General features: G+C 50.6%; 1 pseudogene; it reads left to right on the top strand.

Moving 5' to 3' along the window:
* The first annotated feature begins 13,130 nt into the window (after positions 1-13,130).
* Positions 13,131-13,677, top strand: LOC129145194 (L-lactate dehydrogenase B chain-like; annotated as a pseudogene).
* Positions 13,678-16,163: the final 2,486 nt, after the last annotated feature.

Here is a 16,163-nt window from a genome sequence, read left to right as displayed (position 1 = left end):
AGCGCCTGCTCTGAGCCCAGGAAAGGATCATTGTATCTAGTCCAGTGATACTGGAAGTTTGTAGTAACAACCCTGCAGCAGCAAGAGCACTTGAGGGGAGCGCAACACGCTGCAAGGGCCAGGAAATATTTTGAGAAGATTTCTCTCAGCTGTGGCATTTGAAATTTTGTTTGTCACATCTGAAAAAATATTTCCCTGACTGTAGGAAAAATGAAGGTGACGCTATTATTAACAGTCATGCCCATCTGTGCTTTCCCTGGAAGGGACCGTCCTACATGTGTTGTCTGCCTCCTTTGGGAGGGGTCAGAGGTCAGGAAAGTCATCACCATCCATCAACATAAAACTGATAAGACTCCCAAATCAGGAACTGGAGGTCAAGGGCTCGCAAAGTAGCCAGCCCCAGAAGCGTTCACAACAACATGTGTATAGCTCTTTGACGATTCTCTGGAATCATCTTTTAGGTGACCTGCCCCATGTGATGGCATAGATCATGCATCCTGGTGTGTAATGCTCCGGGAACGACTGCATACATGCGTGAGTGAGTGAGTGAGTGAGTGAGCTGGGGATGGAGAGAAGCAGGGTATGTGTTGAGGCTGCAGGGCTAAGCCTATGTGAAGACTGAGTGGGGCAGAGGTCTGCACCATGTAAGGACGTCCCAGAGCAACCTGCCAGAAACCGTGGCCCCTTCCATCTGCCTCTTTGTACATGGGGCCATCATTATAGCCTGTGCCTGCAACTCTCTCCCCAGGGTGGGCAGCTGCTCTCCCCTCTGCTGGTCACCCACCCACATTCCCTGAGCCTTTTCCTGCTGACTCACTACAGTCCCTGCCATTCCAAGCTTCCTGCCAGTGGCTTAGCCGAGACCAAAGCAGAGGAAGAGAGGAGGCCAGGGGCGCTGCATCAGGACCTAGGAATGCTCTGCTGAGCGGGAAGTGGGGACAACAACCCCGTTTCTGCTGCCCTGACCAGGAAGTAGACTGTCTGAGGATCTGAGCAGAACCCTCAGTCTCTGACTCTGCCACAGCCTGGCCTTCACCAACCCCCACTTCAGAGAACAAAGCTCCCTGCCCTGCCCCCATGCGGCCTGCCTGTGACTGCCTGATCCTTGGGCCTGGGTCCGATGCAGTCAAGTGCGCTGCGTGTGTCATTGTGTCCCATGTGCCGTGAGGATGGCTGTGTGCGGTTGCAGAGCGAGTGGTATGTGTGTGACTGTGTGCCCAGTGGCCAGTTGTGTGCCATCACCTGTGGATGAATGGCGGGTGACAGTGGCTGTGTCTCACTGGGAGAAGTGCATGTGATTCATGTGACTGGGAGCTGCAGAGTGGAGTGGACAGGGTGGGATGGCGGTGGGTGTGTTGGGGTGGTTGGTGCTGCAGGGTGGGCGTGACACGACGCCTCAGGACCACAGGCATATTCCGCAGCGCAGGCCTGGGAGGCGAGGGGTCTGCACTTACACTCCAGGACTACTGAGGGACAGGTGTGTTTCTGTTTTGTGCTTTTTCCATTTCTAGGTTCTGCCCCGAGGAGCCTCAATGGTGCCCAAGTAGGAAAGGAAGCGGAGTGAGGCTGCAGGATGCTCTTCCCTGCGGTCACAGACTGGTTTAAAGTGCTTTCTTGGAAGCCAGGCTGGGCTTCGGGGTAATTCCAGCTGTCAGAACCCACGCAGCAGCTGATTCCCCATGTTAACAATGTCTCAGCACAGCCCTGGCCCAGGCCCAGGCTGTCTCCCAGCCCGGGGCCTGCTGCTCCCAACCCCGACACCCACTCATATCTCCCCTTACCTGATTTGGGTGCAAAAGGAACAAGGTGTCCAGCTCCCCTTCTTTTCCCTGAAGACAGGCACATGCCTTTTAAGGGAGGGTACCATTAATTCCTTAAGAGAAAGCAGAGGGAAAATAAAAACATACCACACCAAGGACTTACTAAAGTTTCATTTTCACAAGCTCCTCCAGTGCTATCTCCCAGCTGCTGCTTCCTCTCTCCTACCTGGGGTGAGTGTCCCATCTTAAAGGAGTCCAGCCTGTCCCAGGACAAGCTGTCCCCACTCAGGGAGGCCGCCACCCCTCCCACAGAGCGGGCTCTCAGCCTCTATCAAAAGACCGGCTCTCGGCACCATGACTCTGCCCAGAAATGATCACTCTGGTCTGTCTTCTGCAGGTGGGAGCTGAGCAACAGCTGCACAGATGTGGAGTCTCACACTGTTCCTGCCCCTGCTGGAAAAGGCTCTCTATACTCAGGGCCTGGAGGAGCGGCCTTGGCTGGTAAGGGGCCACAGTGAGGATGAGTAATGAGGCAGAGAGCCAGCAGGAGGCTGGAGCACCCTGAGGGGAGAAAATCGCAGGGAGCAGGGACCCAGGGGAGGAAGAATGGAGGGTGGGGAGCCAATGAGCCCTGCATGGAGCCCCGGGCTAGAACCAAGGCTGGGGGAAGAGGTGTCACAGAGAGAGGACCCTGGGCCTGAGGCTCAGAACACATAAGTTCTGTCCTAACTTGGTTCCCCAGCAGCTGTGTAGCCAGAGGAAGCGGCTTGCCCTCTCTGAGCTTTAGTGTATCCACCTGGAAGATGGAAACAGCAAAGGGGATGAAATAGTGAAGCACGGAGCCCAGAAGCAGGAGCGTGAGTTCAGCTAATCTGACCCTTCATCCCTCATCCTAAAGACAGTAAAGACAGTGTCAACCCGTCCCAGCCCAGATGATCTGTTCCCAAAGGAACCTATAGGCCCAGCAGGGTCCACCACACCCAGATCCATGGGAGGATCTGCTGGGGAGTGGCCCAGAGTGGAGGGAGCTGAATAGAAGAGGAGAAAGCGGGGCAGATAGAGGTAGGCAAACACAGGAGGCCCGGTGCTGGCCTGGACCAGGCCAGCCAACCTGCCCTCCCAACCAACCGCCATGTGTCCCCAGAGGCTATAAGTCTGGCCTCAGATCATTCTGGTTGGTGCTGTACCTGGACACCCCTGGAGTGTCTAAACTGAACACCCTAAGTCCAACGACTAAGCACCAGAAGCTAGAAAATCATTAAAATCCAAACTTCTTCCAAGAGTTTTTAACTACAAGGGTAAGGACAGCAATCGATCATACTAATTAATATGAAAATTTCAACTGCCTTCAACATCCAAAGGGTTACTATAAATGGTGGAATACAATAGGGCATGGTGGGGCCTGGGAGTCCATTGTGGACCACTACATTCTATTTCAAAGTGGCCAAAGAAAAAAACAGATGCTTCTAGCAAGCTGCTTTTTGTGAGCTTTCTGAGTTCTTACTAAGTGCCAGACACTGTGTGAAGTGCTTTTGTAGCTCTGACTTCTCTCAAGAAGTCTGAGCTAGAGAGTAGTGATATTATAAGAGATAGACTCTAAGGTGATCCCTGAGAGTCTTAGAGTTTCTTGTATCCTTATATCCATGGCTTGGTGGAACCTCCTTAGCCCCTGAGTATGGGCAGACACGTGACTTCTTACCAGCAGAATAACAAGTATGCCAATGTTTAACCAGTATTGGCAGAGAGTGGGATGGCACGCCCATAATTAACATTACCTTATAAAAGACCCAGTCTTACTCGCAGACAGGTTTTAACTAGAGACTTTTGCTTTTGCCAACTTTGAAGAAATAAGTTGCCAAGTTCAGAGCGGGTCCACAGAGAGGACTTCCAGGTGGGGAACTGTGGGTGTCCACTGGGATCGGAGAACAGTCTACAGCCACTAAGATTTCAGTCTACAGCCACACGGAGATGAATCTTGCATGAGCCTGGAAGTCCATGCATTCGTAGTCAGTATCAAGGTAAGAGTCCAGCCTGCACCCTGATTGCACCATGGCAGGGTACCTGGCACAATTGTGCCCAGATTCCTGCACCCCAGTCACTGAATAACAAATGTGTGTTGATTTAAGTTGCTAAGTTTATGATAATGTATCATGAAGCACTAAGATATTAAGGTATGTCTCATCCCCATCTTACAGGTGAGGGATCTAAAGCGCAGAGACTGGTCTGCATCACAGATTAGCATGTGGGACCACAACCCAGTTTCTAGATTTCTCATTTCTCTCAGGAACTGGTCTGCCATGCTGGGCATTGTTCTCTCTGCAACTGGGAGAAGAAAGCTGCATTGCATTGACTGAAGTATCAGTTTTCCGTGTCATTATAACTTGTTGTGTCCCTAATGTGTGCCCAGCACTGTGCCAGGCACTGGGAATGCAGTGGTGACATAAGAGGAACAGTAGGGAACAAATTCTAAGCCAGTGGATGATGCCCACAGCCGACTTGAAGTAAAAGGTGGAGCTTTCTATACATCTGATCACCCGAATAGGGGGCTGCTGGGAACAAGGGGTGGACATTAATGTCCATCAGGTAGACATTAAAAGATGGAGCACATGTGGGTCACTCTCGCTCCCTCCTACCTCCTCTCTTCTCTCTGTCTTTTTGGTCTGGATTCTCATTTTATCCTGGCCTCTGCACTATCTCCTAGTAGGACAGACAGCACCCAGTCATCTGTCAGCCAGAACTTTTCCTCTCTTTCTTAACTCTCCCATTCATCACACTATATGCAAATAAATCCTTTTAAATTATTATTTTTTTTTTTGTTTCTGTCTTGTCCTGGCTTCATAAGTGCAGGGATGAGGTCTTACAAACTGGGTCATCCCATTTTCCCCCAGGTTTGGCCCATAACAGTGGGCACAGCACCTGCTTTGGGGTAGCAGAGGTTACAGTGGTGGATGTAGACAAGGCAAAAGGAACATCAATGCAATGAAGGTTACACGAGAAAGGTTGAGCTGTTCTGGGAGCATGTGGTGAGGCAGCAGCCTCAGCCAAGGACTAGGGACAGTCTTGAGAAAGTGACACACAGGTGCCTTGGGGACTGGATTGATAGGTAGTCAGCTTTGTGAGTGAGTGGGGGGGTGAGTAAGCTTTACTGATCAAGGGTCCCAGGGAGGACTCCCCAGCAACATGAAATCACTCAATTTCCTCACAGACTTTCAAGAGATCTTGTCCCAAGGCCCCAGGGTTTGTGACTAGCCCATGATACCCAAGACCTCGGAGCCACTGAGCACCCCTTCCTGACGCATAATGGATGCACAGGGTTGGGGTGCGGTTTGCGCAGCTGTGCTTCTCATCCCCTAAACATCTCCGGACATTCCACTGGAAGGATAGCAGGGCAGGGTGGGAGGCTGAGCAGACAGATGGAGAGCGGGGAGGGGCTAGTAAGAGCAGAGCCAGAAAAAAGAGCGGAAAATTACAAAAGGAACCCCCTCGTGACCCAGCTGCAGTCTGGGATGACTCAGCAGACCAAGGGTCCTTGCTGGTGAGCTGGGGGAGGTGTTGAACCAAGTAGGGTCCCAGCAGGAAGCAGATGCACAATCACACTGGGCCATGAAGAGCAGTCAGTAACGAGGTCCTCTGCAAAGATGAGGGCAGGTGTGGGAAAGGATGCTGGAACCTGGGCAGATAGCAACAGTCTTGGTGGGTTCCAGGAAAGAAGCCTGCACTGGTTTAAGTGGAGAGACCAGCTGAAAGGAGCTGTGGTATCAACTGGGAGATGCAGCCAAACTGGCAACCCACTGGGGCCAGGAACATAAGCACCCATAAATCCCTCTCCTCTGTCCCCCACATGTAATCAGTGCCCCCACAGCCTAAGGCAGAGGGAGGGCAGTCTCAGTGCAGCCCCTCTTTGCCCCCCACAGGCCACCTCCCAGGGTGCAGAGCACCCCGAAAGGTTGAGGGGAAGCCTTGGAAATGAGAAGAGACCCATCCTACTCCACCCCTTCCCAGTTGGGGGCTCTGGACAAGCTACTGAGTCTTCCTGGTCCTCAGTTTCCTTCTCTGTAAGGAGCGATGGTGAGCACGCTTATTAGTTGGGTTGCTCTGAAATGGATAATGGATTCAAGGTTCCAGCATGGGGCCCAGCCGGCACTGGCTGGCTGCCAGCCCTTGGTTTCTAAGAGTCAGCAACAAGAACACAAAATCGGGGCCACTGAGAAGCCAGACGCCAGCCAGAGACCCTGGACATCAGAACAAAGCGCAGAGGAGAGGCTTGCCCAGCAGGTCTTAATGCCCCGCTAAGACTGGAGCCCAGAAACTCCCGCCTCTTTCCACAGGGACCTGAGGAGCATACCAGACACACACACACACACACACACTGTCACACACGCACCCTCTCATACATTCACTCACACATACACAGCCTCACACACACACCCTCACACACACACCCTCATACAAACAGCCTCACCCCCACACACACACACACACTAACATACACAGCTTCATACACACCCTTGCACACACACCCTCACACACATATACACCCTCACACAGACACCCTCACACACATACCTTCACCCAGCGTCTCACACACACAGCCTCACACCCCCCTCACACACACACACCCCCAACATACACAGCTTCACACACTCACACACACACACATACACACAACCTTGCACACACAGCCTGCAGTACACAGGGGTGGTGCTTTGCCCCTTAGCCTCTCTAAAGAAAAGCAGCATCAGCTGGTCCAAGTCTGTACTCAGGGGAATCTGAGGGGTGGAGGGAAGGGCAGCAGCACCAGGTGGCCAGTTTGCCTAAACCTGGGCCCAACTGGAAGGAAACATGGCAGCACCAGTCCACCTCCCCTGTGGACACTCTTCCAGGCACCTTAGACACGTGTCATTTGGGTGAAACCTGACAGCAACAGTAGGGAGCTCACGGCCCCACGGGACACCCAGGGCAGCTGAGTATTAGAAAGCAGTAGCCTCTTCTGCGTGTTTTAGAGACTCAACAGCTCAGGCCCTGCCTGGGACAGCCCTCAGACTCCGGGCACCCCCTCACCCTGACATCCTGTTAGTGCCCATAACAAAGGCCCCTGATAAAGCCACAGGCTCCTGCCCTTTATTTCCTTGTCACCCCCATGTCAAGTTCACAGGAAGAGGGTTTTCAAAGCATCAGTTAGGAGGCACTGCGGTCAGTTTTTCAAAAGAAAGGAAACCAAAACAGATCAAAGAACTGCAGGTGCAGCAAATTAGGGCCCTGACGGGGGTGAGAAGGGGCAGGGCATGGGAGTGGATGCCTGGGGACAACTGTTTCCCCCACCCTTCATTCGGGGCTGGACAGGAGAAAAGACCCCCAGAGGTGGGGAGATCTCAGTCTCCCTCAGGAGCAACAACCGAGGGAAAGGAGAGGTGGGCCTGTCCTACCACTTGTGAGATTGAGGAACAACAAGTCTGTGCCATGAGAGGCCCAAGCACCCAGGAAAGGGGTCCCTGGAGGCCTGGAAGCAGCCCAGCCTTGCCCAGCGCCCACTCCTTGTCCTTCTCCAGCAAGTCTGCCCAGCAAGCCTAGGGAGTAAATCCTAGTCCCCTCCTTCTCACCACACTGCCCAGCCCTTGCAGGCCCTGACTGGGAACCAGCAACAGTCTCCTGTGGGAAGGCCTACCTCCTGGAGGCAGGCCTACCTCCTGGGGCCTCCGGTGGATGGTGAACTCCATCGTCCTTGGCCATCTCTACTGCTTCTCACATCCCCGGCGCATTCTAGAGCACAGAGGGGAGTGTTTAGTCTCCATGTCACCTGTAAGTTGATTTACCAAGCAACTTGCAGACTGGTCATCTTCTGCAGTGTGCTGGCTACAAGGTTGTTTATTTCACTGCCCTTGTTTTCCTTTTGCTTCATTTATCTAGCTTCCTTTTTCATTTTTATTTTATCTTGCTATCTTGACTGACTTCTTTTTAAAAAAATTTTTTTTAAACTGTGAAATGTTTCAAATATTTGGGAAAGTTGACTCCCTGGTTCCCACCAATCAGCATTAATAATTCCTAACTTGGGCCTCCCTGGTGGCGCAAGGGGTTAAGGACCACACTATGAAGCAATCCGCAGCCTCTGAAGCACAAGTGTGATTCCCGGCCAGCCAGGGAGCAACCCACATGGCGCAGCAGACCTCTCCTGACTCGCCCGCTGCTCCCCTCAGCAGTGTACTTTGGTCAATCTGCCTGTTCTGTTCCCCACTCTGTCTCTGGTGAATCCTCTCACCCCCCCCTGCATCTCTGGCCTTTACCTCAGCTCTTGTATGCATAAATAAATAAATCTGTTAAAAAAAAAATTCCTAACTTGTTTTTTCTTTCTTTTCATTGTGGTAAAGTGTACTTAGATAAGTGGACTATTTTAAACATGTCAGTTTCTTCTAGAATCCACATTATACAGACAACTAAAGGGTTCTAGGAGCTCTCTCCATTCCTCTCTTCCCTAGAGGGAATGGCTGTCCTGAATCTGAATCTCCTGTAAAAGTGACACGTCTTCTACATGTGTCTCCACACAGTGGAGAGGCCAGAAAGCACTAAATAGAAGTCTTCCCATTAACCTAGCCTTAAATTCATCCCCCACCCAAGTAACCACTGTTAAACTTTCCTGTGACTCTTCCCAGCTATTTTTTTGTACATGTGAATTATATCACCTTGTCTTCTTTCCTAGCACAAATGAGTTTACCCTTTGCATATTGTTTCCCAACTTGCCTTTCATACCATGTCTTTCATACCATTACTGGCCTTTTGTTTATCTTTCCTGTGAACTATCTGCTCTTACTCTTGTCCCTAGCATTTTTTCCATTTATCATTGTTCTTTGGACATATTTCCCTATGAGTACTAATAAGTCTACTGTATTCTTTGTAACAGATACCTGGGACTGCCTCTACTGTGTTTAATAGTTTCGGGGGGGTAGGCCTTACGGTGTTTTATATTCTCAATGAGCTTGTATTGGACATTCTTGACATATAGTCTTTGCTCACTAGTGGCAATACTGTATATCTGTTGAATAAATACTTAGAAGTGGTATCTGGATAAAAGGGTGATGAACATTTGACATGTAAAAAGATATTGCCAACCTCTGCCTCTAAAAATGATCAATTTAGAACCAACCCACCATGTCTGAGAGTTCCTTTCCTCCCACATCCTCAAGAACATGTCTTTTCATACCATCACTAGCCTTTTGTTTATCTTCTTTTGTGAACTATCTGCTCTTACCCTATCATTGAATGGGTTTATGTTTCACATTTGAATCTTTGATCCATCTGGAATTAATCTTAGCTGCAGGATGAAATCATCCTTTTACTAATATTTATTGATGCTCCTACTCTGTCAATGAATGAAATTATTGTTATACAAAGGTAAAGGGAAGACCAAATTTCTTTCCACCTGTCAGCCAAACAAAGACCTGATTTGTCCTCTCCACCTAGGACAGGGTCCCCTCCAGGTCTAGGTTAAGAAATGGAACAGTGTCTCCACCAGCCGTCATAATGGATGGGTTGGATCAGATGTTCTGCAAACACGCAGCAGTGAATGCTGTCACTGGAACTTTGGGTTTTTCCCAAGTTTGTTGTACACGTGAGGAGCAGGATACACATGGATATTTGGTGACCAGAGGAGTAGACTATGGGACACTTCAGTCACCAAAATCCATTCTCCCTTCTTCCTTCCATTGTGTCAAAGTTAAGGTCAGGCACATGGCTGTCTAACGGGGTGAGGAAGTGGGGGAGTGGAGAGTGGTTGGTGGGGGTGGCAATATTTCCTAGCCCTGTGCATTTATTTTTTTAAAAGATTTATTTATTTATGCAAACTAGAGCTGGGGTACAGGCCAGAGATGCTGGGGCGGGGGGTGAGAGGATTCACCAGAGACAGAGTAGGGAGCAGAACGGGCAGACTGGCTGAAATACACTGCTGAGGGGAGCAGCAGGTTAGTCAGGAGAGATCTGCTGCACCATGTGGGTTGCTTCCTGGACGGCTGGGGATTGAACTTGTGCTGCAGAGGCTGTGGATTGCTTCACAGTGCGGTGCTTAAGCCCTTGCACCACCAGGGAGGCCCGCCCTGTGCATTTAGATGGGGACTTATGGCTACAGAGAAACTGGCATGTGCCCCTTGGGCTATGATGGTTTTAAAATATGAGACAAATTCTTTGACCCTCTTCCCATCAGTGGAGAGGGGGTGGTTATGACCATCCACTTGAACCTGGGCAGCTTCAACCCAGAGCACCGCTACAGCAGCAGTAACATGACTTCTGAAGCGACACAGCTTCCACCTTGCTCTTCGAGCCCTGAGCTGCTGGAAAGGCCAGCTCTATGGGGCACTACGCTGTAGAGGCCACAGGCCCGTGCCCTGGTGCCGCCACGGCCCAGCCCGCTCTTCCAGCCAAGTGCCAGGGGAGTGAAGCTACCTCCAGACAGTTCAACCCCAGCTGGTTAAGACTTCCCAGAGGAGGCCCCAGAATTTGAAAGCAGAGTCAAGCCATGATCCCTGGGCCCTGCCCAAATCCCCACATTCCTCCCAGACCCACAGAATCCGTGAGGATAATGAAACATTACATTTACAGCACTGAATTGGGAGGTGGTTTGTTGCTCTGTGATAGGTAACGGAACCCAATCGAGACCTAGAAAACTCTCCCTGCTCTGTTGGCTCCAACCCAGATGTGGCAAAGACCCGGCCTCAACTATGCGATGACAACTCCCAGCGAGGGCAGAAGCACACGCTGGAAGGAACATGGGCCCCTAAAGGAGCCCATGGAGCTGATAAGAAACACTCACTGTGCGGCTTAGTGAGAGAGGAATAAATGTCTTTATTCCTTAAGCCAAATATACAGCAGTGAACTTTGTAACTTTGAGGCCTGATCCCTGCTCTCTGGGAACTTACATCTTTGACTACAGAGGAGGGTGGCGGGAAGGGTCCCAACAACAGATCAAACTCCTCAAAATTATACAACTGGTCACTCAGTGGCAGTTATAATCAGCTCCAAGCAGAGACATACAGGAAGCTGTAAAAACAACTCCCAGGGCCTCTGATCCGGTGTGGGTGGACATGGGAGATAACCCCAAGGAAGTGATGCTCGCACGGAGACCGGAGGGGGAGTAGAAATTAAGTAGGAAGGTAGGGAGGAGGAAGCAAGAATGTTCTGGTATGGGAAGTAGGTAGAGTACGTGCAAAGGAAGGAGATGGTGAGTTTGAGAAACTGAAAGGGGTAGGGGGAGCCAATGTGGGCCTTCTGGGTCAGGCCTAGGATTTCTAATATGGTCTCGGGGAAATAAGGATCACTGGGGTAATCCCAATAGGAGAGTCGCCAAATCAGATTAGCCTTTGGAGATGTGTGGGGACAGATGGGGTGCAGGAAGAGCATCAGAAGCTATGGAGATCCATCTATGCAGATAGAGAGAAGCGATCAAGTCTGAGAGGTATTTGGGAGATACTTGATAGGACTTGGGGTACACAAGGAGAACTTGTTGAGAGAGGGGTCAGGGGTGAAACAGCAGTGAGAGAATGTCTGGTGAATGAGTAAACTATGACATCGTGGCCAGGGAAACCAACCGTGGCAACCAAGCCATGGCCAAATCCACAGCAGCTCAGCGCAGGGGAAAGGGACTTGCACTTGTGAGCAGTGCCTTTGAGCAGGACGTCTTTCGCACCCTGACATCTTCATCTGTAATATGGGAACAGGGCTGCTTTCAGCATAAGGAGAAGGGCTGCATACACGCCTCCCAAAACATTCAGTGGGCACTACCTACGTGTGCAATAAATAATACTAGTCCATGAGCAAACATAGGTTAGTGACAGCGCTAAGGAGAAAAAGTGAAGGCAGGCCAGGCACTGAAGGCGGAGGGAGAGTTTGAGAGGAAGCTCGGGTATCACACGCTCATGAGCAGGGGGTCCGGGTTCTGTGGAATCTGAAAGCCCTCGCCTTTAGAAAAAGAACTTAAAAATGTCCTACTTCTGCAAATGTTTTGAAAACATGTGACCACATGAAGAGGTTCCGAGGGCTTTGGAAGGGGCAGGTATGAGTGAGGAACTCAGAACATAAGCTTCAAGAAGTTTCTTAGTAAACCCACTTCTGCCTTATGAGTAAGAGAGTTGTGGGAAGGAGAGGCATGTGACTGTGGGTGTCATGAAAAGAACCTGCATTCTGTGACTTACAGCAAGTCATTCAACTACTCTGACTTTCGATTTCCTGACCTGAAAAAATAGAAAACAGTGCCATGCCCGTATAGGGCTTGAAGGAGTAAATAAGGGTGGATAAGTCAAGTTTTTGTTTTACAGTAAGAAGTGGTAGAGCCTCCCTGGTGGCACAAGGGGTTAAGACACAACCTATGAAGCTGTCCACAGCCACTGCAGCACGAGTTCGATCCCCAGTCAGGGAGCTACCCACATGACAAAGCAGACGTCTCCTGTCTTGCCCGCTGTTCCCCTCAGCAGTGTATTTCAGTCAATCTGACTCTTCTGTTCCATACTCTGTCTCTGGTGAATCTCTCACCCCCCACACATCTCTAGCCCATACCACAGTTCTTGTATGCATAAATAAATAAACCTTTAAAAAAAAAGAAGTGGTAGCTCTGATTTTCATTTTTATCCATACCCCACACAGATGGAAGCCAGAGTTTCAGTCTGGGCAGGGACTAGAAAGAACCAGAACATAAAGGGCATTGGCCTCCCACTGCCTGTGTGTGCCGACTCCGAGGCTCAAGGCTCCGGGGATGCACACCCCGTGTGTGTGACATTTGACCTGTGGAACTGGCCTGTGACACGGCCTCGTGTGCTGCACTCTGGGGGACGATGGAGATCACACATCCAGGGAATACCCAGTTGCCCGCACAGATGTGGCTGTGAGAGGGATGAGCAGAAAGAGTAGAGGCTGGACATACAGCTGACATCTCCTTCACACGAATATTACAGCCCCACTCCCTGCACCCGCAACCTTCCCTCTCCTGTGCACAGTGACAACCCATAAGGGTAAACTGACCACACCCACTGCAGCAGCGGTCAACGATCCTGAACAATAAGGTCCTTTAGTGAGGTTGCATGCTGCTACCGTGCATGCCTTCAGCGTTCTGGGGAAGTCTGGCTGACAAACTTGCCCTTGCAGATGTTTTGCAAGATGAACTCAAAGGAGAAAGGATGACCTTAGGGTGACAGCTCCTTGCTTCAGGCAACAAAACCTTGGCAGGTGAAGATGACTCTGTAACTGACATCTGTCACATTGTGGTGGTAACTGCTGGACTCCACCAGCAAGACGGGGACAGCCGGCTCCACCTGCCACTGAGGGGTGTTAGTCCCCAGATCCTGATGGTGTTGTAATTGTGGCTTCCAACCAGGGGATATTTTCATGTGTGTTATGGGGAAACTAAGTGGATGACCCACACACCATGTGAACTGAAGTGGATGCCATCTGGACTCTGCTCAATTTTGCTATCTAATGGCTGGAAATTGGATTTGAGGAGGACATGACAACTCAAATGTGGTTGTGTGGAGTGCAGTAAATGTGGCAGGTACTTCTCTCTAGGAACTGAATCCAGAAATGGGAATCAACGATGATGGTGAATATTGGAAGGAAGTATGCAAGATGGCGGTTAAAAAACCTATGAAGTCATCCAGCTAAGAGGATATACCGACTGGGCTATTAAGGAACTGATCTCATTGACTCCGTAAGGATTCACCCAGTGTCAGCAATGGTGACAGTGTGGCACTGTGAATGAAGTCTTCCTAGCCAGCCACCAACACTCAATGCTCGGGGGTTAGCTGGTACGCTCAGCCACAGACTGAAGGCTGATGAGGCGGCTCAACTCGAGGAAAGTGCAGAGCCACTGTGAGACATCCAGAAGGAGCTAAACGCTGGGCGTCCAGATTACAGGCTACAGACATTCAAAGCTGCCATCCTATGACTCTTTCCCACTCATCCCAGGACATGGCTCACAATTGCAGTGAACCTAGATTCCTCTTCCTAGATGGGTGAATTTGGGCTCATGAAATCAAAGCCCATGTTTGGTTTAATGTTTGCTAGATGAGCCCTTGGATAAATAAAATTAACTAAATAAGGAAAGAGAGAGTGGAGACAGGTACTCAGATGGCCTAGGTTTCAATTCCCCCTGGCTTGGACGGCCTGAGACGTCACCTGTGCAAGGGGCTGCTCCCTCAGCTATCACTGGGTGGGACGGTTCTAACATCACTGCGCAGGAGGGCACGGGGGTGTGAGGTGCACGCCCAGGAGGTCACGGCTTCTGTCTTGCTCCCCTTCCCAGTGGGACACACACTCCGGGATCCATACCAGGCCAGAGATGGGGCTGCGACAGCCTCGGGCACTAGGTGACCAAGAGTTTCCCCGGGGCCCAGAGTGCCACACAAATGCCACCACAGCAAATGCTCCCGGGGATATAACAGAGCAAGTGTGGCCCATGGTGGGTGCTGGTGACGTTCGATGACCTCAAACAAGTAAGCCCATAATCAGAGGGTGCTCAAACTCAGCTGCTGTGGTTGCCTTGCCCACGAGTCACAACCTTCCTGCTGGGATTGTACGTTAGCCGTTAGCCCTCAAAGTTCTGTTGCTAAGAGATTATGAACCAAATGATTTTTTTCAAAAAAAAAAAAAAAGCCACTACAGGATGTTCCAAGATAGAGCCACAATAACAGCCCAAACAGAGAGGATATGCTGTTATTATTAAATCTTTGTAAGGAGCAGAGGAGGAAGAGGGTAACTGTGAAGCAGCCCACCAGGCACATCCAATGTCAATGATTGATTTGCCAAGGTTGGACTATTACAAAGTAGACTCTAGGCTCAGTGGTGAAACTGAGATAGAATATCTTCTTTGTTCTACAAGTTCTCCAATTAACCAAGACTTATTTGTTGACGACCTCTTTGCCTATTTCTTGCACATTTGTGATCACCTCGGCCACATCTAGTTGCAGGCAGTGACTAAGTCTAACATAGTTGCAGCCACAGGGTTGGCAGAGTGCCTGTGTGTGGTAATTGATTAAATGATTTAACTAGCCGTTTGCAGCCTCCTCCGCTATCGGTCTGTTGCTGGGGCAACAGGAACCTATGAACTAACAAGCCCAGCTAGAGGAGGACAGAGGCTCTCCCATCACAGGAAAGTCAGCAAACTGGGCACTTGGATGAAACTGTTGCCATCTGGCGCCTAGGACAGTTCTGCCCACAGGACTTTCCTGGGACAGTACAGCCATTCGGCTCTGCATCTTCGCTCGGTCACTCTACCAGGCAGATGGAGCCATACCGAGTAGCTGCCAGGAAAGGAAATCCAGAACTGGGTGCAGGGCAGCACAATGCCAACCCCTCCAGCCACCGCTGCTTTCTCTCTCTGCTGGGCCCCGGCTGCTGCTGCCTTATGGTGTCCATTTATCTCATTGGATGATGAGGTAATGGAGGGCAAATTGTCTCTCATTTTACAGAGGAGGAAGCCCAGGGCCAAGAGAAATGATGAAGTGTCAAAGTCACACAGTTAATAAGTCAGGAGGCAGACACGTGTCTTCTAACCCAAATGCCAGCATCCTCGCTGCTCACCAGACCCCAGGCACCTTATGATGTGTTGCACAGGAAATCGCTGGCTGTTGCAATGCTCTCAGAAAGGGTCAGTGTTTCCATGGGCTAACCCTGGTGACCCTTGGTCACTGTTTGGCGCCCAGGGAAGGAGAGGAGAGGAGTCACAGCAGTCTGCCATCCTCATTCTCCACGGGGCAGAAGAAGGGGGCATGAGCCAAGCAAACCATTAAGAGCCCAGACTTGGAATCATTTGCCACCCACTACTCGGGCTGGTTACTTAATCTTCTGCAGAGAAGTTTCCTCTCTAAAATTTAGGGCAAGCTTAGTAGCAACCTATTTTATAGGGTTCTTGAGAGAATACATGAGGTTAAGCTGGTAAAGTGGATAGCAGGGTGTGTGAGAATGCTTGGTAAAAGCTAACAGCAGCAGCAGCAGCCACAGCCATCAAACACAGTGACTTCCACCCCCAGCATCATCCACTCCTGTGCAGGCTGGTGCTAATGGCATGCCATTGTAGGCCCCGGTAGTGACTAGCCTGTGCCACCAGGGCCTCTAGTGCAAAGGGGACACATTTCCAGGGCTCCAGAAGTTGAGCTTAAAGAATAGAGAAGCAGCTGTTTCTCTATGGGTTTCTGCACTTGTCTAAATTACATGTGCTCCCAACTGGTTCTCCCAGCTGGAATTCCCCGGTGCCCAGCCCAGGCTGGTCGACGCCACTGCCCGACGTCCCCCACCCTCTATCATGTCAAGCTCCCACCCTTGGCCAGGCCTGGGGGGCTTCAATGGCCGGATGCTTGAAGTGGGAAAGAGCTGAGCAGCCTAGGGCCTCTCCCATGGCCCCTCTAAGTCCGACCATGGAAGGGTGGACTGGGG

The sequence above is a fragment of the Talpa occidentalis genome, unplaced genomic scaffold (assembly GCF_014898055.3).
Source record: "Talpa occidentalis isolate TD23 unplaced genomic scaffold, MPIMG_talOcc4v2.1 talOcc4.9, whole genome shotgun sequence".
NCBI classification, from domain to species: Eukaryota; Metazoa; Chordata; class Mammalia; order Eulipotyphla; family Talpidae; genus Talpa; species Talpa occidentalis.
The sequence above is the reverse complement of the archived record's forward strand: the minus strand, read 5'-3'. Positions and strand labels throughout refer to the sequence as shown.